The 27,458-nt window shown below is 39.9% G+C and overlaps 1 long non-coding RNA gene across 1 annotated transcript in view; it reads left to right on the top strand.

Annotated features, from left to right (window-relative positions):
* Positions 1-13,143: 13,143 nt before the first annotated feature.
* The window catches only part of LOC132347863 (uncharacterized), a 39,411-nt gene continuing 25,096 nt past the window's right edge, over positions 13,144-27,458 (top strand). The window contains exon 1 of the long non-coding RNA XR_009497307.1: positions 13,144-13,286. This is a non-coding gene — a long non-coding RNA (uncharacterized LOC132347863). The remainder of the gene's footprint in view (positions 13,287-27,458) is intronic.

The following is a 27,458-nucleotide window of genomic DNA, read 5'->3' as shown; positions in this document are numbered from 1 at the left end:
TTGTAAATTACACCCCAATAAAAAATTTTTTTAAAACTGATCAAATTGTTTAAATATATGCAGTTTATTATATGTCAACTATATATCCATAAAGCTGTTAAAAAACAAAACAAAACAAAAAACGTTTTTAGGAGTTGGTAGTGTGGTTACTCACACGTCCCACAAACCCACATTTGTCAAGCTTTTAAAAAGTAATAATTTTTATATCTGTTGATGATATTAGCCATTTTCAGTAACGTGTGTGGCAAATATTTCCTTAATTTTGTTCCTTTTTTAAAAAAAACTGTATGTGATTTTTAGCCAAATAGAAACCTTACATTTTTATCAAATTAAATGCCTGTCTTCTATGTTTTTGGCTTGTGCTGCTGTGCTCTGCTCAGAAAGAATCCCTACTTCAAAATTATATATTTACAATTTTCACACATGTTTTATTCTAGCATTTTTATTGCTTTATATTCTACATAAAATTCTGTCTTGAATTTAGTTTGGAATAAGACAGAAATTGAAACTTATTTTTTTCCCCTAATTACTTAGCTGGTTGAATTAACATCATTTATTGAGTAATCACTCTTGTCCCACTCTTGAGATTTTTATCACCTCGAAATACTTAATATTTGGAGGGGGGGCAGTGGTGGGAGAAGCAGAGGAGCTTCACCTGGGGCCTCAGGCTCTCATGCTGGTGGCGCTGGTGGTGGCTTTTTTTGCTGTCCTTGGGTTAAAACTCCTGCACCAAAATTCATTACACTTTACTGGCAGAGTATATTTACTCTTGGATTCTAGATGCTCTCCAGTTCAGAGTAGATCCATGAAGCTTTTGCTTCTGACCCAGGAAAAATGTAGACATTTATTTCCCCCTCTTCATCTCTGCTCCGTCGGCTGATCACCTCTCCCTGGCACCCAGGCCTCACCCCTACCGATGGAGGAACAAAAAGATAAGTGAGACACGTGGGTTGGGAAAACCTGCAGTAGGGAAGGAGGGGCTTCAAATACAGCTTTCTGTGTCTTTCTTCTCTTTGTTTACTTCATTTAATTTGCGGGGAGATTCTGGGACCTATCTTCACAAGTTTTTCATCTTATTCTAAAGTCTCCTTCAAATAACCCTAGATAGAGACAAAATATGTCATTGCAAATTGTTTGGATAAATTTATCAGAATAAGAAAAACCCATCTCTTTATGGCCCCCACGTCCCCCTCCTGGAAGCTCTGGTCATCCAGGCTGACATCTCATGACTCTTACGTGTCCGAAGATACACAATTAAATTTTTCTTAGGAAACTAATTACTGGATCATTTATAAAGTTAAAATTTTACCAAATGTAATAACATCCTCTTCTCTTGTGCTGTCGGCTGTTTTTCAGCTCCTAACTCTGTCAGTTATGGTGATCCATAAGTATTTTTACTCAATAAATAAAGACATTTATGACACTTTAAAATAGACCTTCAGGGACGCTTCAAAAACTATTTTTCCGATGGATTTTATTGCATGATACTCATCTTTCGTATTTTCCTCCTTAGACAGCCATCTCCCAAAAAAAATCAGACTGGCCTGTAATGATAATCTGGCTCATTTCAAAGGCTGGATTAGAGTACTAATACTAGTAAATATAATAATTATAACAAACGTTTATTGAGCCCTAACTAATAATAACCCTTGCTTAAACACAGGTAAACACTACATACAAGTAGAGATATTTATTTCAAAATTAGACTCCACTTTAGCATGAAAATTTCCTTCCTTTGCTCCCCCGCCTGTCCCTGCTTTTTTTTTTTTTTTTTTTTTTTGGCCGTGCCTGGCTGAATGTGGGATCTTAGTTCCCTGACTAGGGATCGAACCTGCGCCTCGTGCACTGGAAGCACGGGGTCTTAACCACTGGACTGCCAGGGAAGTCCTGCCCTCCTCTTTTTAATGGGACACACATTCCGCCCCCCAAATTATAATACTTGCCTCAGCGTCCAAACAGCGGTCAAATATTGCTTACTCACTTTCTTGCCCACAATCCTGAGGAGATGCACAAAATTGTACCTTCCTGTGGTGTCTCTCTGCTTCTCTTACCTCTACTACGCTTTGGGTTGGTCACTCAGATGTACCAAAATGTGGTTGGTGACCACAGCAATTTGATTTTTCACTAACATTGTTCAGTAGCTTTGCTTTTTTTTGGGTGGTTGGGTAGGGCTGTCACTTTATATCCATCTTTTGGATGTGTAGAGGTAGGCAGAGCTTTTTCTTTTCTTTTTTCACCCTTTATCCAGAAAATGTAAATTCTCAGGGAATGTATTGGTGATTCTGGTTTTCATCTGAATGCCCACCCCGGTCATGAGAGATGAGTTGAAGTCTTTGTTTTGTCTCAAACTCAGAAATCCCAATTTACAGGAAATTGAATAGCAAGAAGAGCTGTGATTAGTTCGAGCCTTGCAATGGTCAGCCTTGATCTGGGGAGACTTCGTACCTCTGTGACAGCAGAAGCAGGAGGGCAACTCTGCTCCCTGCTGCAAGCCAGCTCCTGCACCTTGCGGGCTCACTATGAAAAGACGTGGCCTTTGGGATTGACATATATACACTAATATGTATAAAATGGATAACTAATAAGAACCTGCTGTATAAAAAAATCTTAAAAAAAAGAAAAAGATAAGACGTGGCTTTTTAGCATTTGCCTATCACTCCTAATTCTCATTTCTAGAGCAAAACATCATTTTGTGTCAACCTGAGGTTTCATCTCTAATCGTGAGCATTCTGATTTTCTTTGACCACTCCTGGAATGTTTGTATTTGTTGTTAAGCAGTGTCAAAAAATATTTGTAAAGAGTAGTTTAAAGGGTGTAGTGCAGTGGGGAAATTATAGATTTTAAATAAATATCAATTGTCATTTTTGCTTCAACCTTTTGGGCTTTTGATGTTATAGGTTTACACCAGATCAATGGTGAATTTGATCTTCATCATTCACTACAACACTGCAGGAAGTTTGTAACCAAGTGCTTCTTAAGCTTTTTTATTCAAGTCCCAGCTCTCTGACCCTAAGAGCCTGGGGATAGGGTCACTGTCTGCAAGAGGCACAGCTGTCTCCACTGCCACCTCCAGCCCCCTTAGCTTCCTTCAGCAAGTTGGAATTTTCTCCATGCCCACATCCCCACACCCCGAGAAGACATCTGCTCTAGGTAGGTGGAATCACACGAGGTCAGCCGATGGCCGGCTGGAAACAACATCAGAACTCTGGGCCGGGCTGTACCCGATTGGGAACTCCCCTACCCCTAATCCACTGGCATCCCATACGAGGCACTCCCTTTGGAAGATGGTTCATTTTCAGCATCCTTTAAGTTGGTGCTTTGGGACCCCACTGTAATTGCCCCCAAACTTTAAACAAAAATCCATTTCAAGGTCTGCTTTTCTCCCTAAAGTCTTTATACTCAACTCTGCAATCTTACTGCATTTATTCTTTAGTGTTAAATAAGAAAAATAATGTTTCAATATGTGTATTCTTAGATGATATATGCTATACACCAATTTTGGTGACTACGCAAAGGTAGGCATTGATTCCAAGTAAAAGCAGTGAGAAATACAGCAGGTAGGGAACATAGACCTTAAGACTTAAAAAAAAAAAAAACAATGGCCCTCTGTAATGCTTTTCCTCCTTCCGTGTAGTTTTCTCTGATCTCTAGGGCATGCCAAACGTTCAAGCACAAATAAACTATAAAAAGAGAAGCTGAGAAAAATTCTCCTTTTAGAAGAGAGGTATTAAGTGAAAGCTCTTTCACACAATAATTTTTAAGAAAACACAGTGAAGGAGGAAGATAATAAGAGGATTTAAAAAAAATGGAATAGATTAGAACACTCTTGATCCCTCTTTCTTATCCAGCCCACCCCCCATATCATCAGCTGCTTTTCTTTTTTTTTTCTTTTTTTAATAATGAAGACTTGAAAACTAATCTTCGGTGTTAGAGGCCAGTAGTTACCTCTGTGGACTATTGATGGAGTTAGCACAGGGGAGCCTGATGGGTGCTTGAGCTGGGTGGTGGCTACAGGGTTTGTGTGTGTGTGTGAGAATTCATCAAGCCGAGCATTTATGACTTGAGCCCATTACTAAATGTAAGTTACACCTCCGTAAAAAATAATTTTAAAATCAGTGAAGATTTGCCCTAACCTAGCTTATTAATAGGTCCAAAGACCGTTTCTAGTCTCCCTCATGTAATGCATCATGCTGCCTGACGATTCACATGGTGTGTTCGGTGGGTACAACAGGGACCCACACCCTACATTTTACGTTGCGGGAATATCTAGAGGCCAGGGAATCAGGTGGCTGTCTGGCTACCAGCAGTGACCTCAGTTTGCTGGGGATTGTTTGTTTCAATGCATTTAGGCCACTTCCAAATTATTAAGTAAAAAACTTTTAATAGCTATGAGGCCATTATTCAACATATGTGAAGTATGATGTTTTTCAGGAAGTGGTTATTTAACAGAGACCTAAATTGATTGAATTTTCAGGTGCTTTTGGAGCAATTCCCCAGAGACAACATCAAAGTAGCAAAGTGCAATGGTCAGTCACTTGACCAGGGGCCAGGGAACTAGACTTCTCCTGGCCCTGTCACCAGCTTGCTCAGTCACTTTGCCTAAGTCACCTGGACTCTCGATTTCTGGCCCTCAATTTTCTTATTTATGAAAAGGGGTCACAACTCTAAAATTATGAGACTTTACAATTTTGAATTTTATAAACACTCTGATTGGCTGTATTGGACAGTTAACTAAGGGAAAGGTGATTAAAAAAAAAATAAAGATGTACATGATAAAAAAAAAAACTTCAAATAGCACAGAAAGATATAAAATGAAATCTCCCTCTCCACCAACTTCTAGGCCCCTAGCCTATACTGAGCAAATATCCTTAGTATAATTACCTGTCCTCCAAGAAATTTTTATGCAAGTATCAATGTATATGTATATAGACTTTAAAATGTTTACACAAATGGCATACTGACTACTGCTTATATTTTGCCCTTTTTTTCTGCTTAATAACATATCTTGGAGATCTTTCACATGAAACATACAAACTTACCTCATTCTTTTTAACAGCTGCACGTTATTTCATTGTTCATCATAATTTATTTAATCAGTCTCCTACTAATAGGTTTCTGGGTTATTGCCAGAATATGTCATTGCAATTCATGCTGTAATGAACATCTCTCTATGCATATAAAGAAGCAGACTTTTGCAAATATAATATATCCCATAGGTAAATTTCCAGTAGTAGAATTACCAGATCAAATGATAAGTGCATTTTAAATTTTGGTAGACTCTGAAATTACTCTTCCTAAAGGTTTACCAATTTATCTTTCAACCAAGGCTGTGTTCAAGTGCCTATTTCTTCCTACCCTTACCAACACTAGGCATTACCAATCTTTTACATTTTTTGTCAGTTGTACATAAAAATATGGTGAGGGGTAGATTTGAAGGTCAGAATTAAATGATGTAAGATTATCAATCTTTATGTATTTCCTTGTATTTAGCTCAACAGAGAGGTTCCTTTCATCTTTAAGTGTTTGATGTTTTGCATTTATCAGCCTGTTGATTTAATTCTATGATAACTTTGGAAGTTTAACAATTAACCAGATTTACTTATGCTGCTAAGGACCATCAAGACCCACCTTCCATTTGCATTGGGTTTCAGGCCCTCATTTAATTTCAGAAAATTTGCCCTAATGTGGCCATCTTCTGTGATTTAACTGATATAGTTGAAGACACAATGGATACTTCACTCACTACATTGTGTCCTGAGACTTGAACAGTGAATGATAGGGCAGCTCCCAGAAAACCCAGGTTAAAAGGAAAAACAGATCATGCACTGATCTGTTTAACAGATTTCTCAGGTTAAAATCTCATTGTAGATTTTCTCTCTGATCTAGTAGAGTTCATCCTAACAGCTACTTGCTACTCCTTCAAAAAGGGCAGAGTACCATACTTTATCTTGATATTGCTTCAGGCAAAAATATGTGTTGATTATCACCCATGTTATTTTGCATTTAGCTTCCCAGACTTCCGTGAACACAGTTGGTAGGAATATGTCTGTTTACAGAAAGGAAAAATGACACTTAGCAACAATCAGTGATGAATTCAAAGGCATTACATTGGGATACAACTGAAATACAGTTTCAGACTTGACAACCTTCAGTGCTTTGAAAGTTATCACACACAACTAACTTGCACTACTCCCATAAGAAAATTCTAATAATCTCTAGAAGTTTTTACAACTTTCCTTTGAGCTACAAAAATAAGCATCTATCTGCCATGCATGAACAAATCTCCAGAGTTCACTGATAAATGCTGTGTGTCGTTTAAGCCCTCTAAAAAGTATCTGAGAGTATATCTGCCACAGGCATGGTTTTTAAAACAACCACAGTGAAACCTGGGAAAGAAGAGATAAAGGAAAAGAGAAGAGACAGAGAAGGAAGGAAGGAAAGGGAAATGGTGACGGTGCAACTGAAGAGTGCAAGGTCAGCCAGGGGTCAAGGGTGAGAGGGTAGAATTATGTTCAAATTTGTGTTGGTCCAGCCTAACTTTTTTCTCCAGTTATACAAGGTCACGAGTGTCGATTTAGAAGGTTCTCTTAGGACATGATGGAAGAAATTTTCACATATTGAGGTATGGGGAAGTCATTCTGGCTTATCCCAGACTTGGCTTAAACTTTCTGTTCACTAGAACAGCCTGTGTTATGGCCTGTCAAGCACACATTGTACATCTGCTTTAACCATTAAAGAAAAGAATGTTTTAAAAATCAAAATGGAGTAACTATGGTTCAGGCATCCAAAATGGAGCTAAGTAGCCATTGTGGGTGTAGTTTCAGACACATTCCTGCATCACTGGGAACTTGAATTTTCTGAACTGTATCAAATTCAAGGACACCACCAGCCGTTTTCAAAACAATATCTGCTAGCAGCTGCCAGCTGCAAACTTATGGTCTCAAGGTCTCCCCTTGTAACTATGCAACTGGATCCCAACTAATCCTTGCTTAACGAGTGCCCTTAACTTCTTGCCAGCTCCAATCCTAATTCTTGACAAACAGCTTATGTAACTTTGTGTGTTTTACCTACATATCCTCTCTCATTTTGTGGTCTGGAGGAACATGATTCAAGTGCTTCTTAATCTGTTTCCCACACTGTAGTCCTCAGTTTGGCTCGAATAAAGCTCTTTTCTATTCCTATTGTTTACTGATTATTTGCATCAACAGATACCTACCAGTATTATTAGATCTGTAAAATGGAATTCATATTACTACCAATATATTTAGAGAACACTTGGAATACATGCTAACATATGGGAGAGAAATAATCACTTTGGGGAATATGGAGCAGAGGTACTTTTACCTATTCTCTCATTAAGTAGAATCCAAAACCCTGGACATTATATATAAAACATACAAGAAAACTCAGAAGTGGAGAGGAGAAGGTGGACCACTTAGGGACCTCGAGACACAAGGAACAACAGGTGGTGAGTTCCCTGGTTTGCTTTTTCCCTCACATAGCCAAGACTTGGAGCTGAAGAAGCTACCAAGGCAGAAGTACCAACAGACACAGACAAAAACAGCAACAGCAACAAAAGCCTGTTCTTTCCAGTCAAAGGATCAGGTAAGGAGTCGCCTCAGAAGACAGAACACTTTTAGAAAACAACCACTCTGGTTCAGTCAAACACTCTAGAACACATACTGTGTTCATGGATTGGAACACTCACCATAGTACAAGCCTTAGTTCTTCTCGAATTGATACACAGATGTAACACAATTCTTATCAAAATCTCAGTATGATTTTTGTACATATAGACAAGATCAGTCTAAAATTTATATGGAAAGGCAAAGGAGCTAGAATTGCTGAAACGATTTTGAAAAATAAGAATAAAGCAGAGGGACTCAGGTTACCCAATTTCTATTAACAGTTGAATTGTTAAAGAAATAAAATGTGGCATATTCATACCATGGAATACTATACATCAATGAATGAATAAACTACAGATACAGGCATGAGGTGAATGAATCTATTAGAATTATCTACTTTAGGGTGAACAAGCCAGACACAAAAGACTATACATGGTGTGATTCCATATATATATAATTTTAAAGCAGGCAAATGTAAACTATATTATTTAGGGATAAATACTTAGATGGTATTTATCCCTAAATAATATAGTATAATAATGTATAATAAAGTATAAAACAAAGCAAGGAAATGGTTTCCATAAAAGTCAAGAAAGCAGTTACTTCTGGCGGGAGGACAAGAGATATGAGGGGGTTTCTGGGGGTGTTTGCAGTATTTTATGTATTTTATTTCTTGTAATTATAGAAAGTGTGCTTTATACTAATGTCTTAAGCTGTACATTTATATTTTATGCACTTTTCTATATACATATTGCACTTTTTCAATGTAAAGTTGTTTATTTATTTATTTATTTATTTTTGGCTGCGTTAGATCTTTGCTGCTACGTGCGGGCTTTCTCTAGTTGCGGTGCGCGGGGGCTACTCTTTGTTGCGGTGCACGGCCTTCTCATTGAGGTGGCTTCTCTTTGTTGCGGAGCACAGGCTCTAGGTGCACAGGCTTCAGCAGTTGTGGCACGTGGGCTCAGTAGTTGTGGCTCACGGACTCTAGAGCGCAGGCTCAGTAGTTGTGGCGCACAGGCTTAGTTGCTCCACTGCACGTGGGATCTTCCTGGACCAGGGATCAAACCTTTATCTCCTGCATTGGTAGATGGATTCTTAACCACTGCACCACCAGGGAAGTCCAATGTAAAGTTTTCTTTTTAAAAAAGATTGCTCGTCTTCTTTGGGAAGGATAACTTGTATGAATAGAAGAGGAGCCAAGATAGAAATTAGGGAGAGGAGTTGAGGTGGGGGAGGGAAGGTTGCTACTGCAATACTCTAAGTAGGAGATGACAAGAAGCAGGACTAGGAAATTAATAATTGGGATGGAGAACAGCAATTAGAGAAGACTGAAAGTAAATGGAGGCAGAGGAAAAGTCAAGATGTGGTAACCAGTCTCTAAAGATGGCGCCTAATGAATCACACCCCCAGTAGTGTAGTCCCACATGGATTCTGGGATGGTCCATTAAAACTGATGGAATGAGGTAGAAATGACACTACCTGATTTCCAAGGCTAGATCAGAGGAAGGTTTGCCTGGGTCTCTTGGAATGAGAACCCAGCTCTCATACTGGAGAAGTCCAAGCCACCCAGCTGAGCTCACGACTAATAGCCACACCACCTGCAGCCACACGCGGGAGGTATCTTGGGTGTCTAGTCCAATAGAGCCACCAGATGACTGCAGTCTCAGTCAATATCTGACTTCACCTAAGAGAACCCACAAGTAGTACCCGCCTGAGCCCAGTTAACCCACAGAACTGCGGAAGATAGTAATAAATTGTTATGCCACTAAGTTTTGCGGAGGTTTGTTACACAGCAATAGATAACCAGAACACAAAGATAACCCAACAGTTTGGAGCTTGGGGGACTGGATGAATAATGATACCCTGACTGAGACAGACAGTGTGGAGGAAAAGTAGGTTTGTGTCAGAGAAATAAGTCTAGTTCTGGACTTTGAGATGCCTGTGGAACATCTAGATGTAGGCATCCAGTAGGCATTTATATATAGTGACAAGCCTGAAGCCCAGGGAAGAGATCCGGTCTGAGGATAGAGATTTGGAAGACATTTCAGCATATCTCTGTAAGAGTATAGGACCTGCCTAAGAAGTAGGACCTACTCCTTCAAAGACTAGTCCTAACATCATCTCCTCTAGAAGAACCCAGAGACACTGGTTTTTAAATGCCAACTCTTTCCCAGTAATTTAGTAGTTCTTTGAACATATCTTTTCTATAGTCCTTACCATACTTCCCTATCATTATTTATTTACATGTCTGTCTTCCCTGATAAATTGTGATGTGATCCAAGACAGGACTTTAACTTGATCATGTGTCTCATAGTCCTGGAAAGCAAGAAAACCTTCAATGGATAAATGGAAGAATAAATAAATGAACAAATGAATAAATGAAAGACCACCCTCATCTTATACAGATAAAAGTCAAATAAACACATTAAAGGGACTTCCCTGGTGGTCCAGTGGTTAAGACTCTGCACTTCAACTGCAGGGGACACAGGTTCAATCCCTGGTTAGGGAACTAAGATCCTGCATGCCACGCAGTGTGGCCAAAAAAACAAAACAAAACAAAACAAAAAAATTAGGAAACATAAATGTAAAAATGAATAGGCAATCAAATGTAAAATAGATAGCTAGTGGGAAGCAGCCGCATAGCACAGGGAGATCAGCTCCGTGCTTTGTGACCACCTAGAGGGGTGGGATAGGGAGGGTGGGAGGGAGACGCAGAGGGAGGGGATATGGGGATATATGTATACGTATAGCTGACTCACTTTGTTATACAGCAGAAACTAACACACCATTGTAAAGCAATTATACTCCAATAAAGATGTTAAAAAAAATGAATAGGTATGAGTTGCTAATATCTTACTGAATAAGCTGATTTCCTACTAAGCTGAAATTAGAAAATAGTGCAGTATATGAAGACAGAACTGAAAAGAATGTGTGTTTAGTATACGTTTCACTCCTCTTTTGGACTTACTGCTTCCAGGGACTATTTCTAATTACTGTACGCAAATTTATCTATCTGCTACTTAATCAGGAGAGATTTTCCCACTAGGTTTACAGATTAAATTTTGAAGATACTCTCCTTTTTGTATGAATTGAGTAGTAGTAAATACAAAACAAAATAGAGAATGCCTTAAGATTTTGTGAATTACAGAGCTCTGTGGGTTTTTCTCTTTACTCAATAAAAGACTTAAAATAAATAGCTTGGGCTTCCCTGGTGACACAGTGGTTAAGAATCCACCTGCCAATGCAGGAGACACGGGTTCGAGCCCTGGTCTGGGAAGATCCCACATGCCGTGGAGCAACTAAGCCCGTGAGCCACAATCACTGAAGCCCATCCACCCTAGAGCCCATGCTCCGCAACAAGAGAAGCCACCACAATGAGAAGCCTGCGCACCACAATGAAGAGTAGCCCCCGCTTGCCGCAACTAGAGAAAGCCCACACACAGCAACGAAGACCCAACGCAGCCAAAAATAAATAAACAAAATAAAATAAATAAAATAAATAGCTTTGGGCACTTCTTTTATCAAACAATATTGACTATTCCAGGAAGTTATTAGGACCACTTACTTTAAAACCTTTGATCTTTATACCACAGAGTGTAATGTATTTTATTTAACTCAATAAAGTGTAATTGATTTATTTAGATTTTAAGTAGAGTCTGTATAATAATTCAAATCATATGCCCATAGGCTACCCTATAATTTTTGTTTCCTATCCTTCTCATGAGCAAAGAAAACAGCTGTGTTTATCCATTCGTGGCTGACAAAATCCATTTGTTGGTATTGTACTATCAAATTTACAAACGCAAACGCAAAGTCTGGCAGCATTTTAATTTCGAATTATCACATGTACTTGAATGAATCTTTAGAGAGAGAACTGCCAATTTTGAAGGGCTACTGAAAGTACTAAAATATTAATTAGACAGGAGGTCTGCCAAGCACTTGGAAAGCCCAACTCCTTTCACACATTACACACTAGACCTAGGAGATTTGGGGAATTTTTTTGTTTTTTTGTTTTTCTGTGGCTTTGATCTCGGGTGGCCTCGGCCTGCAGCGCTTGAAGCAGGGTTTTGGTTCCCGGCCAGTGATTGAGGTCGGGTTGCGGCGGTGAGAGCGCTGAATCCTAGCCACTACACCAGTGGTCAGTGGCAAGGTCCTGGCCCTACGGCTTTGCAGAAAAAAGAATTCCCACAAAGACAGAAAGTCATGAAACAAGTAAAGTGTTTATTAGGAGGAAGAAGAGTACGTCTGGGTAGACACATGGGCGGACTCAGAGAGAGAGTTGCGCCCCCATGGTAGTTTAAATTACTTGTATGGGGCATTTCTTCCGGGTTTCCTTTGGCCAATCGTTCTGATTTGCTTGGTTCTGAGTCCGTATTTGGTAGATTTCAAGAACCTCCCATGTGTGCACGTGCATCTCTTAGCCAAGATGGATTCCAGCAAAGAGGCCTATGGGTAGATTGACATCACTCTGCTTTTGGCCTCCAAGGAGCTTTATAGTCGGGAAGGTCTCCTTGACTTCGAGAATGAGAAATATGTGGTGTCTTATCTTTTATCTGGGCAGGGCCCGGCCTCCTCAATTATCCTGCTATTATGGAGTTTCTGTCCACAGGGGACAAACTCATATCTGCTCAGCTTGGGGCCCGTCTATCTCCTGCCTCAGCTTAAACGACACGAACTTATTTTCTCACAAGTCTGGAAGCTGGAAGTCCAAAATCAAGGTGCCAGAAGCGCTGATTTCTCCTGAGGAAGATTTGGGGAATGTTAACAAAAGGAGAATATTACTTACTCAGAGACCTTTGAAATCTGCTGAAATCAGGAGTAGCTAGAGCCTCATGCAGGGTTAGGGGTTGTTGAGAAAGTAGAATAAACAAAATTCTGTATACTGTTCAGTGATCACTATCATAGAAAAGCTGGCCAGACTTTTGATTGGGAATTTGGAAGAATGGAGAAACTGCTAAAGATTCTAAAGAGAGCCCTAAAAATCATCCAATTTATAAAGACTCGGCTTCTGGATTATTTACTCCTTCAATAAATGAAGTGTCTCCTGGAGTTGCTGACCCTCCCATCTCCAGGAAAGCAGCTCCCTCTTGACCAGTGGTGTTTCTTTTTTTTAAATCAGGAAGAAAGCTCCCTGCACATGCTTTACCATTGTCCGTGATGGGACTTCTGCCAGTCTTACCACCCCAAACCTGTCTCTCCTTAAATGCTCTCCAGCCTCACATCATGCCCACTCCTATTTAAAATCCTGGCTTAGATGGTTGTTTCTTAAGCCTGGCTACAAGTGAGAATCACGTGAAAAAAAAAAGTAAACATAATGACTGGGCCCACCCTCCTGGAGTCAATTTAACCCCAAGCACGGGCTTGTGTTAGAACTTCCCCAGGTGGCTCTCATGTGCAGCCAGCGTTGAAAGCCTTCAATCCCGCCTCCTCTGCCCGAACCCGTCCGCTGCCCCTCCCCGACTTCGCATCCACCTCTCAAGCTCCTGCTCCACATTCCACAGCGGTTCCAGGCATCACCTCACCTCTGAGTCACTTCCGGACTTCCCCAGGAAGAAAACCCTCTCTCCTCGGTGCCCCGTTATGCACTCAGCCGAATTCCATCAATGCACCTGGAGTTAACGAACTTCTCCCTGGACGCGTCTCTGCTTCCGCTGGACGGTGAGTTTGTGAATGTAGGGTTCAGTCAATAAGCGTTGCCAGGAGTAATGAAGGACAAATACAAACTACTTAGAGAACTCCATCTTCTCTCGTTTAAACCTGCAGAATCCCCTGGGGGAATAGTTCCAAGGTTACTGGTATTCCAAAGACCCATATATTCTCCAGATTCCCCACTGCAGATCTGTCCGTGGAGATAAGTGAGAGGGAGTGGGGGAGGGAATGGCCAAGGCTTTAAAAAGGCACCTTTAGGCCCAACTGCTGGAACATACCGTCTTAGGGTCTTTCCATTTTGGTATTCTGGAAATAACAGTAATAGAATGGCTATGTACCAGCCACTGTTCTAAGATCTTGTTTCTTCCCCAGCTTTACTGAGGTATAATTGACAGATAAAAATTGTATATATTTACAGTGTACAAGGTGATGCTCTGATATATGTATACATGGTGAAATGATTCCTACAGTCCAGCTAATACATCATCTCCTATAGTTACCTTGTGTGTGTGTGATGAGATCTATTCTGTTAGCAAATTTCAAGTATTCAACACAGTATTATTAACTGTAGTCATTATGCTGTACGTTAGATCTCCAGAATGTATTTATACTGCTTGACTGAAACTTTGTACCCTTTGACCAACATCTCCCCATTTCCCCCTCTCCCCAGCCCCTGGCAACCACCATTCTACTCTCTGCTTCTATGAGCTTTACTTTTTAAGATTCTGCATATGAGTGAGATCATGCAGTATTTGTCTTTCTGTGTCTGATTTATTTCGCTTAGCATAATAGCCCCCAGGTTTATCCATGTTGTCTCAAATGACAGGATTTTTTCTTCTTCTTTTTTTTAAGACTGAATAACGTTCCATTGTGTATATAAACCACATTTTCTTTATCCATTCATCTGTTGATGGACATTTAGGTTTTTTCCACATCTTAGCTATTGTGATTAGTGCTGCAGTGAACATGGGAATGCTAATTCTGACTTCGGTTTTTTTTGGATATATACCAGGAAGTGGGATTGCTGGATCATATAGTAGTCCTAGTTTTTATTTTTCTGAGGAACTTTCATACTGTTTTCCACAGCTATTGGACCATTTTGTAGTCTCACCACTTGTGTGCAAGGGTTCCAATTTCTTTTGTAGTCTCACCACTTGTGTGCAAGGGTTTCGTCAACACTATCTGTTGTTTTTCTTTTTGACAAATAGCCATTCTAACAGGTGTGATGTGATAGGGCACTGTGGTTCTGATTTGCATTTCCCTGATGATTAGCTAGATACTAATAATATCCTCATCTTATAGTTAAAGAAATCGACAATAAAATCTAACCTGTTTTACTTCCTATTTGCAACAACCCTGTAGAAGAGTGAAGCTCAGGGGTCAAGCAACCCAAGGTCCCAAGGCTAGTAAGTGGAATCCAATCAGCTCTGATACTTACTTGTTGAAATGTTGGAAACACTGCCCTGCGGATTTTAATAACCTCTTATGTCCATGAGATGCTTTGGGCTGCAAATAATAGAAAACTACCATCCAGATCCGTTTAAACAATGAAGAAATGTGTTATTTTTCATAAAAAGAAATCTGCGATAGGTTTGCACTGGGCCTGATCTGCAGGTGGTGCTTCTGCTTCCTTCTGTTTCTCTGCCCTTCCCTCCACATTGCGTGGGCTTAATCCAGGGGTTGGGTCCTCTCACCAGATGGCCACAGAAATCCCCGGCATCACTTGCAGACACGACAACAGGCTTTTTGCTCATTGATCATTTCCAAGGGGGTGGCATAGCCATGGTCAAATGGAGGAATAGAATGGGTGCTGGAGAGCCAACTGCTGTCTCCATCACTCTTTTTGTTTGCAGTACATGTTTGAGTTTTCAGAATTCTTTCATGGTGGTTATTGCTTTTGATTTTCACAACAACCTATGTGAAATATGAGTTTGGGGTTGTCCTCAGGGTAGTTTTTTATGCAGGAAAAGGTTAAATTTTAATATTAATATTCAGTATCTTAAAGTACACTTTAATGTTTCCTTATGCTTTTAAGTTTAGCTTACACATTCTATTCTTATAAATCTAACAAATTTGGCAATTTTTTTAAAAGAGATCATTAATTAAAATGGTCCTATTTATAAGCATAATCAAATGTTTTAGGACTTTCTATACTGCACCTATAAATTTAATATATATCTGATTTCATTAAATAATTGTCTGACTTAATAAATAAAACCTTCCTTACCTGCAGGGGGAGGGATAGTTAGGAAGTTTGGGATTGACATATACACATTGCTATATTTAAAATAAATAAACAACAAGGACCTACTGTTTAAAAAAAAAATGGAGAGGGGACAAGAGAATGACACAGATGAGATGAGACTGGCCATGTGTTGATAATTCTTGAAGCTAAATGATGGATTCGTGGGGATTTATTACACTACTCCTTCCACTTTTGTGTCTGTTTGAAATTTTCCATAATAAAAAAAATAATAAAATAAATAAATAAAACCTTCCTGAACACTATATAATTCTTTTTTTTAAATTAATTAATTTATTTTATTTACTTTTTAATTTTTGGCTGCATTGGGTCTTCATTGCTGCGTGTGGGCTTTCTCTAGTTGCAGCAAGTGGGGGCTACTCTTAGTCGCGGTGTGCGAGCTTATCATTGCGGTGGCTTCTCTTGTTGTGGAGCATGGGCTCTTGGCACGCGGGCTTCAGTAGTTGCAACTCTCAAGCTCAAAAGTTGTGGCTCGCAGGCTCTAGAGCGCAGGCTCAGTAGCTGTGGCGCACGGACTCAGTTGCTCAGCAGCATGTGGGATCTTCCTGGACCAGGGATCGAGCCCGTGTCCCCTGCATTGGCAGGCGGATTCTTAACCACTGAGCCATCAGGGAAGTCCCACTATATAATTCTTTTTTTTTTTTTTCAATTTTATTTTATTTATTTTTTTATACAGCAGGTTCTTATTAGTCATCAGTTTTATACACATCAGTGTATACATGTCAATCCCAATCACCCAATTCATCACACAACCACCCCCACCACCACCGCCCCACCCCCCCACGGCTTTCCCCCCTTGGTCACCATACGTTTGTTCTCTACATCTGTGTCTTAATTTCTGCCCTGCAAACCGGTTCATCTGTACCATTTTTCTAGGTTCCACATATATGTGTTAATATACGATATTTGTTTTTCTCTTTCTGACTTACTTCACTCTGTATGACAGTCTCTAGATCCATCCACGTCTCAACAAATGACCAAATTTCGTTCTTTTTTATGGTTCAGTAATATTCCATTGTATATATGTACCACATCTTCTTTATCCATTCGTCTGTCGATGGGCATTTAGGTTGCTTCCATGACCTGGCTATTGTAAATAGTGCTGCAATGAACATTGGGGTGCATTTGTCTTTTTTTAAAAAATTAATTAATTAATTAATTTATTTATTTATTTTTATTTTATTTTTTAATTAATTTTTTATTTTTTATTTTTGGCTGTGTTGGGTCTTCGTTTCTGTGTGAGGGCCTTCTCCAGCTGCGGCGAGCGGGGACCACTCTTCATCATGGTGCGCGGGCCTCTCACTATTGCGGCCTCTCTTGTTGTAGAGCACAGGCTCCAGACGCGCAGGCTCAGTAGTTGTGGCTCACGGGCCTAGTTGCTCCGCGGCACGTGAGATCATCCCAGACCAGGGATTGAACCCATGTCCCCTGCATTGGCAGGCAGATTCTCAACCACTGCGCCACCAGGGAAGCCTGCATGTGTCTCTTTGAATTGTGGTTTTCTCTGGGTATATGCCCAGTAGTGGGATTGCTGGATCATATGGTAATTCTCTTTTTAGTTTTTTAAGGAACCTCCATACTGTTCTCCATAGTGGCTGTATCAATTTACATTCCCACCAACAGTGCAAGAGGGTTCCCTTTTCTCCAAACCCTCTCCAGCATTTATTGTTTGTAGATTTTTTTGATGATGGCCATTCTGACTGGTGTGAGGTGATACCTCATTGTAGTTTTGATTTGCATTTCTCTAATAATTAGTGATGTTGAGCAGCTTTTCATGTGCTTCTTGGCCATCTGTATGTCTTCTTTGGAGAAATGTCTATTTAGGTCTTCTGCCCATTTTTGGATTGGGTTGTTTGTTTTTTTAATATTGAGCTGCATGAGCTATTTATATATTTTGGAGATTAATCCTTTGTCTGTCGATTCGTTTGCAAATATTTTCTCCCATTCTGAGGGTTGTCTTTTCGTCTTGTTTATGGTTTCCTTTGCTGTGCAAAAGCTTTTAAGTTTCATTAGGTCCCATTTGTTTATTTTTGTTTTTATTTCCATTTCTCTAGGAGGTGGGTCAAAAAGGATCTTGCTGTGATTTATGTCAAAGAGGGTTCTTCCTGTGTTTTCCTGTAAGAGTTTTATAGTGTCTGGCCTTACATTTAGGTCTTTAATCCATTTTGAGTTTATTTTTGTGTGTGGTGTTAGGAAGTGTTCTAATTTCATTCTTTTATGTGTAGCTGTCCAGTTTTCCCAGCACTACTTATTGAAGAGGCTGTCTTTTCTCCACTGTATATTCTCGCCTCCTTTATCAAAGATAAGGTGACTATATGTGCATGGCTTTATCTCTGGGCTTTCTATTCTGTTCCATTGATCTATATTTCTGTGTTTGTGCCAGTGTACCACATCTTCTTTATCCATTCATCTGTAGATGGGCATTTAGGTTGCTTCCATATCTTGGCTATTGTAAATAGTGTTGCTGTGAACATTGGGGTGCATGTATCTTTTTGAATTAGAGTTTTCTAAAGGAGAAAACTTTTTGATTAGAACTAGATCTTTGGGCATTATGACTCTTGTTATAAATAGCCATCGTGTCCTGTCCACCTATTTCTGTCTTTTGTGTTTTTGTTTCTCATAAGGAGAAGAATCAGTGGGTGGAACACAAGCATAGGTCCTAGAAGCCTGTTGTTTGAGCTGGTCTCACAGAAAAGTGAATTTATGGTTTTTACCAGACTGGTGTCCACTTAGACAAACTGTGATGTGGATCACCAGTGAAACTGGGTGGGGTTCTCCTTCTGACTTAACTTTACATCCTGAGAGCCTGGCTTGGATCCAGAGAGCATCTACCTGCCGGGGGGAAGGGTGTGTGTGCAGATTGTTGGGTTTGTCCTTAGAGGCAACCAGTCATCAGTTTAGGGGCTGAGACTTGAGATACACAAGCAACAGTTTCTACCAATTGTTGCTTGCTCTCAGGAGGTTTGTCTGAGTCTGAATCCTAAAGGATCTCAGCCTGTAAAGACCCTTGTCGTCTATTTTCCCATTGCCTGTGTAGTGCTAAGATTCCCGTCTCGGTATTACCTGCCCAGTACCATGGATGAGTAGGTCTGTGATCAGAGGTGTGTCCCTTTTATAGGAGATTGGAGACATGAATACCTAAATAGCACTCTTACTGCCTGAAGCAGTGGGGGTCTTTGATTTCTTTCTCCTTGGCTATCTTTGGATATGGAGGCTGCATCTTCTGCACCCTCTTTGGGGGTGCCTCTTGCATCCACATTTAAGCCATTAAAAAGAGCTTATTGGAATAAGTATACTCTTTGAAGTTGAGTTAGACTCCCAGGCTTATTTGTTTGGAATGTAATTCTTGGACTGGAAGTTCTTCCTAACTTTTTTGGAGACCCTTGTCTCTGTCACTTCTCAGTCGACTGAAACCCTCACCCCTTCTGCTGACCACATGCTTCACCAGTATGGCCCTAACTTATTGGCTTCTTATTGGTATGATTTTGCAAAGGATAGTTTGGAACTTCGATGGCCCCTTTGTGAAACTTAGACCTCCCCAAATTGGCTCCTCTAAGACCTCTCCCTTCGTATTATCTCCGTTCCTCCTCAATCTTTCTACCACTTTCAAGGTTCCCTTCAAGCTCCTTTGCTATGTCCCCCTTCAGACTCCTACCTCCTCCATGCCTCTGCCCATCACTGCCAGACCTTTCCCTTCCTCTCCAGCCTCTCATCTCCCTATGGTCACTCGAGCTTTAGGCCCCCTGCCCCCATTAGGGGCTTTTGAGGGACTCGGGGGTCCCCAGAAGGAACCACCTGAAGGTATAAAGGCTGATTGGAAACAGACTGGAGATTTTATCCAGATAGCTCCTTAGTCCCTTGCCTAAAATAAAACTTAGTCCACAGCCTCCATAAGATTATATGTCAGGGCAAAAGAAAATCTTAAAAGTCTCTCCCTTAAATATTGGTGGGAAGTTTTAACCCTCATATTGAACAGATAACCTCAACTTGTCCCATTTGCCAGAAACACAATTTGGATGAAATATAAAGTGAAGCAAAGATAAGATGTAAACTTTATGTAAAAACTAATGAACTTTGTATTACTGTGTTTATGCCTGACTCATGGTTAAAATTTTAGAATAAAAGACATACGATCTCTATTTGCATTTGCCTGTATGTTTATGTGTGTATTTATGTATAGGTGATATTTTCCTACCTGTGGATGGTATTGCCAAATTCATTTGTAAAATCCCTTAAAAGGAGCTTAATTCTAATTAACTTGTAGAGAGGTAATAAGCACTTATATGAGTTAAAATATTCCTAATAGTCCTAGAAGTGTTGGAACTAACCCATATGTTTTTCAAGTTCAAATAATTTGGGTGAATCTTTGGTAAATAAGACTGTTTTGGTATTGTTGGTTTAATAAAAATAGGTATGTCTTCTGAGTTATCAGCATTAAGCATTTATTTTATTCTACTTGGGTTTTCTTGTCAAGTGAATTTATACTATATCTGCTAGATGTTGAAAATTATAAAAAAATATAAATTCAACTTAAAGGATAAAGTACAAAAAAAAAAAATAAATAAATAAAGTACAAGTAAAGGTGCAATAAAAATGAAAAAAACAAACGTATTTAAATTTTTTAGGTTTTTTGCTTTTGTGATTTTCTTTTTCTTCTGGATACTTGCCTAGCATGCATGTGTAGTAAGATTAGTTAACAGGAAAATAACTTGAGGTGATGGCTGGCTTTGTTTAATGTCTTACGAAATTTTTGTAAATACTCCAAGCATGATTGTTAAGAACACAGATATTAAATGCATATAATTGGGATAACAGTTTTATAAATGGACTTTTCAGCAATAGTTATGTTTTGGAATATGTCTGCCTTAAAATAATTTCCAAAATCTTTCTGGTAACTTGCAACCTTAGAGTTAGACTAAGTTAAGCAATAGATAGTCATTAAAAATCTAGACCATTTCTATGCAAGAAATTCCTGAAATATTCATTATTAAACATAAGTTAAAGTTTATATACTTTTGGCTTCTTATTTTTACAGAGACGAACGATATTCGGGTCTATTAATAAACAAGTTCTTTTTGCCACAGTGAAGAATTGTATTACAAGGAAGCATATGAAAATTGTGAGATGGTATATTCCTAAACTTTGCTATTCTGCTACAGAATGTTGGCTTTCTGAATTAAGTTCAGAATTTTCTACTTAGTTTTCTGTAAAAGTTACTAATGACAAAACTTAATTGTAATCAATATATGTAAACGAAACTACTAGAAATAATAAGAGTGAAGGGAAACAATTTTGTATGAAAAGTATGCAAGTAGTACAGGATGTGTTTTTGTTAAGAAAAAAAAAGGAGAGCGATTTTGTCTTAAAATGACTGGCTGTGCCAGAGGGAGAAAGAGTAGGGCAAAACTTGAATAGATATGAAAAGTTGTAGTGTTTGTGGAAAAGGAATTTTATGTTGCATGGTCAAAGCTGTCTAAGGATGGATGGGTTTACATACAAGGTTTTCAAAAATGAGTTTTAGTGTTAATATACCTAAATGTAAAACTAGAGTTTAATTTTCTCTTTCTGTTAAAATGACCACGTTTTTATGGACTATTGGTCTGCTCTTAATAAGAGATTATAATACTTTTTTGTTTTGTTTTAACCTTTTAAGTAATCTGCCTAGGAAGCAAAGATTCTGTGTCTTAGAATAATTTCCTCTGTTGTCTTTATCATGTCCTTGATTATTTAAGAAAAGAAAGTCTTTTCACTTTCTAAACAGCTGTTTGTCTTGTAGTTACGTTACCTCCTACACTTACTTTTGAAGTTTTTTATTGTCACTTTGGTTAAATACATAACTAAGTATTGTTTCACAGTGATCTCTGAACATATTTAATCAAGTGTTCAAACTTTTTGACATTTCAAACAACCTTTGATATTTTTGCCTTTTGAAAAATCAAATCCTAAATGAAATCTTTTCTTAAACTGACTTTGAGATTTCCCAGAGGCTCCCCCGGAAAATTCCAAAGGGTTTGCTCTTTCACCCTGTAAAAAGAGAAATGTTAAAAATAATTAGGTTTATTTGATATGTTGAATTGTATGAAAAGCTTTGTCAAATATGGAGAGATGCTTAACCTTCCCTAGGTTATATATGTATGGGTAAATGTTATTAATATAAATATTTCAGGAATTGTATGAAATTCCTAGAAATTTGTCAGTGTCCATGACGTGTCCTGTTACTGCCTTCACTGGTAGCAGACAACAACCACAGTATAATGTTATCAGCCATAATTCCGGTTATTTTTTTTAAATGATGTATGTCACAAATACAACGAAATTTCCTTGTGAAAATGCATTATTTTTATAGTGAAGTCTCATCAGATCTTTACCCATGGCCATTTTAAGTCTTTTGTCATTTGCAAACAATCATTGTTTTACTCTCATGCTTCCTGAAAGCTCTTCCAATTAGCTATCAGCCAAGGCGCTTTTCTTCAACAACAGGGGTATCACAGAGGAAATTTTCATCTATGCTTCTAGGTTCTTGTGGCTGGCAGAGAATTAAATTGACATGAGATAGATTAACAGGAGAAAATCAAACAAAAGTTTAATAACATTTGTACATGGGAGAGACCCAGAAAAACTGAGTAACTCACCAAAATGGCTGAAACCCTCACCTTAAATACCATCCTCAGCTAAAGACAGAAGAGGATGTTGAGGATGGAGAGTCAGTTATGGGAGGCTACCAGGAAAAGCACAGTAAACAAGGGTAAGGTAGTGATGCAGATTTAAGTCTTTGCCTTTTCCATTGATAAGTTTCTAGAGATTTGGTCATCCTCCTCTTCTTGGTACAATGAGGGAGACACCCTTACAAAGGGAGATTTCCCTTACAAATGTCGATGTTTCTTGCAAAAGGGTAACTCCTACTTGGTTTTCAGAGTTTTCCCCACATCTGCTGTTTCTGAGAAAATAACCAGCTTAATAGGCCAAAGAGACATATTTTGGGTTGGCAAATTCTGCTCTCCGACAGGGACTGTCTTGGAGATCTATGGAAAGGACTACATAAGATGCTCTGGGGTACAGGCTTCTGATAACATTGCTTAAATAACTTTGAGATCATACCCTGGAACTGAGTAAAGATTGCCAGAACCGTAGTGGAGAAGCTGATGAGTTCATAAAACCACCGACCAAGATCAAGCAGAACAAGAAATAATTACATGGAACTAAATGAACTGATGAAGGAGAATCATGGCTTTTGTTTGTAACAGTGCTGTTTGTTTAATGTTCTGTACCCTGGATTCAAGGAACTCCTTTCTCTTTTCTCTTAAGTTATCTATAGCGCATGACAATTTAACAGATTATACTTTTGTAAACAGAAATGAAACATTTATCTTTCTCTCTGCCTGATTCCCTCCAGAATTCAGAAACTGTCTTTGAGTATTCTTATTTTCATAGAAATATAATTACTTACATGAGTGTAATAAGAATCTTTCTCCCTATAACAGGACATAATTGGAAACAGCAGTTATATAGCCAAGGCTTTGACTGGAATGTCATATTTAAGAATGATATACATAGAATCAGACATGAAAGACATTTTTAAGGAACTAAGATGAGTTTATGGAGTCAGTGCTTACAAATCTCTCTTGGAAACACCAGCCTGGATTATGGAGTTCCCAGGCTTACAGGTGAGTGAGGAAGGCCACTTCCTGGCTGGTGCAGGAACCTTAGGATACTCTGGGAAACTTGAAAAGAAAAGAATTCACCCAAATCTATAGGTACTGCAGGTGAAGTATTGTGGCAAGTTCTTAGCTTCCTGCCATTGAGAGGCACTTAAAAGCCCAATCTGAGATTCCTTATGAAAAGTTCCAGCAAAGCAAACTTTAAAAGGCGTGTCAACTGAAGAAGAACACACAACCCAAAAGTTGTGAGTTATGTTTTACTTGGGGACCTTACTGAGGACAATAGCCCGGGAGACAGCCTCTCAGATAGCTCTAAGGATCTGTTCCAAAGAGGTGAGGGAGGAGCCAGGATATATAGGAGCTTCTGCTGAGAGGCAAAAACAAAGAAACCATGTAGTCGAACATCAAAAGATGACTGCTAATCACAAAAAACAGATATCTCAAGTTAATGATTTTAGTGCTTTTCTATGTATGAGAAGATTCAAAGTATGGGCTCATTGAAATTATTCCTTTGATATGCATCTTAACTGTCTAGGGCCAGCATCCTGTTTTTCTCCATCCTGAATTCCTCTCAGGGCACACCATGGTGGGGGACAGGGGAGGGATGGCTGTGGTGGCTGATGCCTTGATGGTGGGCAGCGGTCATTGTTCACTGGAATGGCAGGCAGCATTCCCTTTCACGGGTCTATGTGGTCAATTACCATTCTTGCTGCACTTACGTAAATAATAAGACCAAATTTAATGAGACGACTTATTTTGCAAACAAAAATAATCTTACTTTGATTATCTTTGACCAAAAGGGGGTGGGGGGTGACTACAGAGATAAATTTCATTTGTCAGTGGAAATCTGTAACCCATCCTTGTGGCTGATCAGATTCTAGTCCTGTTCATTGCCTTTGAGGCTTAATTATCTACCTGTGAACTGAACTGAATCCTGCCATTGTGCACGTTTTATCATTCCTTACCAAATTCTCAGTTCTTTGAGTTTCCTTCAATATCAGGCTACAACACACCAAGTTAAATTTCCAGTTTTCTCCCACCCTTCTGACTTGGTGTCACCAGAAACTAAAACTCGACCACCCAGATCCTTATTGGTGCACTAGGTTGCCTTGAAGTTGCCCTCTTTCTGAAGCCCTGCATGCTGAAGCTTGATGACTTGATATAAACCTCAAGAAATCATCACCACAACAGTCTGGGCTGTGTCTTCCAATTTCTGCTCTGGGAAATGATTATGACTGATGTCCATGCCATCACCAAAAAAACATCCAAACTGCAAACCAAGAAATCTGCCAGATTGTCACTGCCATCCTGACCCCACCATCTAAAGGTGTTCTGAGTCCAATTGAAACAGGAGGAAAGGGGCAGGGCACAACCTTTAAAAGAATGACATAAACTGGTTAGAACCAACTAAGTCCAAGATGGCGGAAGATTTGACTTCCAGTAGACCTTGAGCCTCATTATATGCTCACTGTAATACATTAGCACATGCTATATGACACATCTACAGTTACCATGACAGTTCCAAGGCTGACCATAAAAGGTCAAAAAGTGGGTCGTGGCCCAATTCCTGGAAATCCCCACCCCTTCCCCAAAACAGCTGGAATATTCCTCCCACTCATTAACCTATGAAATTACCCACCCCTATAAAAACTGACAACCCCATACCCTGGGGCCACTTCTGCCTTCTGAGATGGCCCACACTCTGTCTGTGGAGTGTGTTTCTCTCTAAATAAATCCACTTCTTACCGTCACTTTGTCTCTCACTGAATTCTTTCTGCAATGAGACATCAATAACCTGAGCTTCATTAAGTCCTGAGACCAGGTGTGATCTCAGTTAAAAGACCGTGGGTTCAAGTCCCAATCTGAGTTACATGGTTTCACAATGTTTAGAAATCTTGACTGGCTGCACCTTGGACTCAAAAACTGGGATTATAGCCTGCTCCCACCATTAATCTTTTGTTTTTCTTTTTGTTTCCATAGAAATACCCTTTGTTAAATGCCCTGGACTGGGAGACTCCTTCAACAAAATGTGGGGCAATGTGTTTAGATTTGGTTTTTTTCTTATTCATTTGATCTATGTCCTTCCGCTTTGTAGATCTCTTACCTCACAACTTCTAACCAGAGTCTTTTCTCCACAGTAATCAACCCAACTCCTTGTTTGTGAAATATGCCTACACAATGGGACAGTATCATTCCCCCACCCCCAACCCCTCATGCCTTTTGCATCTAATTTCCTGCCTCCCTTCTCTTCCATTTGCTCCATTTACTCTTTTGGCCCCTTTGCTGTTCCTGAAACCTGCCAGACACACCCCTGCCTCAGGGCCTTTGCCTTCGTGTTTTTGAACCCAAGTCCATGTGCCCGACCCACAGTGAGGCCAAACAAACCTAAACAGCAGAGTTTAGAGCAGAGAAAGGGTTATTGCAGGGCCAAGCAAGGAGAACAGGTGGCTTGTGCTCAAAAGACCCAAACTGCCTGATGGTTTTCAGGGAAGAGTTTTTAAAGACAACATTTGGGATAAGGGCTGCAGGGTGCATGACCTTCTTCTGATTGGTTAGTAGTGAGATAACAGGGTGGTGCTGCGGGAATCTCAACCATCAGCCTTCTGGTTCTGACCAGTCTGGGTTGTCAGCACGTAGTCACCATCCTCTACATGGGTGGGGGCTTAGTTCCTGCAGAACAACTCAAAGATATGTATCAGATAGTTATCGCTTGAGGCAGAACTAGGACTCTGTTTTATCATTGAACCATTGTTTCTTGACTGCTTTTCCTTTGTTTCTGCATTCCCTCACTTCCTTAATTAGTAACTGCTTGAATCTGCTCTTTGGAACTCAGGGAAGGCCTAGGAGACTAAAGCCTTTTCCTACAAACAAGAAACAGGGTGGGGAGGGTGGAAGGAGGGGCTTTGCAGCTGGGAGGGCACTGCAGGGTCCTGCTCGGTTTCATTCCCTCTGCCCTGGATGCACTTTCCTGAGATCTCTGGGACTTTCTCCCTGACATTCTCCAGGTCTTTACTCAAATGCTCAAACATCACCTTAGTTTTCAAAAACGCTTCACTGACAGTCTTATATAACATAGTCCTTGTGACAAGTTGGGTTTCCTGGAGGCAGACCCCCGAGACAGAGTTTGGGGTGTAGGGGATCTGAGGGGGGCATCTTGGTGCCTACCACCCATCCCCCCACCCCTGTTGTAATGAAGTTCCATGAGGCCAGGGGCTTAGTCTCTAAGAATCACTGATATATCACCAGCACTTTGAATGCTGCCTGGTTCAGAATAGGGCTCATTGTTGGTTGAATGAATGAATGAATGAATGAAATAAGGAAAGAAAGAAAGAAGGAAATCGGATTAGATTGGAGACTTGATTAAGACTATACGTGAAATGATGCTTTAAAAATGGGGCTTCCGGGCTTCCCTGGTGGCGCAGTGGTTGAGAATCTGCCTGCTAATGCAGGGGACACAGGTTTGAGCCCTGGTCTGGGAAGATCCCACATGCCGCGGAGCAACTGGGCCCGTGAGCCACAATTACTGAGCCTGCGCGTCTGGAGCCTGTGCTCCGCAACAAGAGAGGCCGCGACAGTGAGAGGCCCGCGCACCGCGATGAAGAGTGGCCCCTGCTTGCCACAACTAGAGAAAGCCCTCGCACAGAAAAAACGAAGACCCAACACAGCCAAAAATAAAATAAATAAATTAATTAATTAATTAAAGTTAATGGGTTAATAAAAAAAATAAAATAAAGTCTTTAAAAAAAAATTGTTAGACCTGCCGGAAGAATCTGACAAAATCTACATTTAAAAAAAAAAAAAATGGGGCTTCCCTGGTGGCGCAGTGGTTAAGAATCCGCCTGCCAATGCAGGGGACACAGGTTTGATCCCTGGTCCAGGAAGATCCCACATGCCGCAGAGCAACTAAGCCCGTGCACCACAACTACTGAGCCTGTGCTCTAGAGCCCATGAGCCACAGCTACTGAAGCCCACACGCCTAGAGCCCAAGCTCCGCAACAAGAGAAGACACCACAATGAGAAGCCCGCACACCGCAATGAAGAGTAGCCTCTGCTCATCGCAACTAGAGAAAGCCACACGCAACAACAAAGACCTAATGCAACCAAAAATTAAATAATAAAAAAATAAATAAATAACTTTATTTTAAAAAAAAGTGTTCTCCAAACGAATAATAGAACTCCTTCAGTGTTTCATCATGAAAATGTCTTCATTAATTTCCCCACGTCTGTTATCTCCTGGAACCATGTAATAGCAAAATGATG

Source organism: Balaenoptera ricei, chromosome 14, assembly GCF_028023285.1.
Source record: "Balaenoptera ricei isolate mBalRic1 chromosome 14, mBalRic1.hap2, whole genome shotgun sequence".
NCBI classification, from domain to species: Eukaryota; Metazoa; Chordata; class Mammalia; order Artiodactyla; family Balaenopteridae; genus Balaenoptera; species Balaenoptera ricei.
The sequence above is the reverse complement of the archived record's forward strand: the minus strand, read 5'-3'. Positions and strand labels throughout refer to the sequence as shown.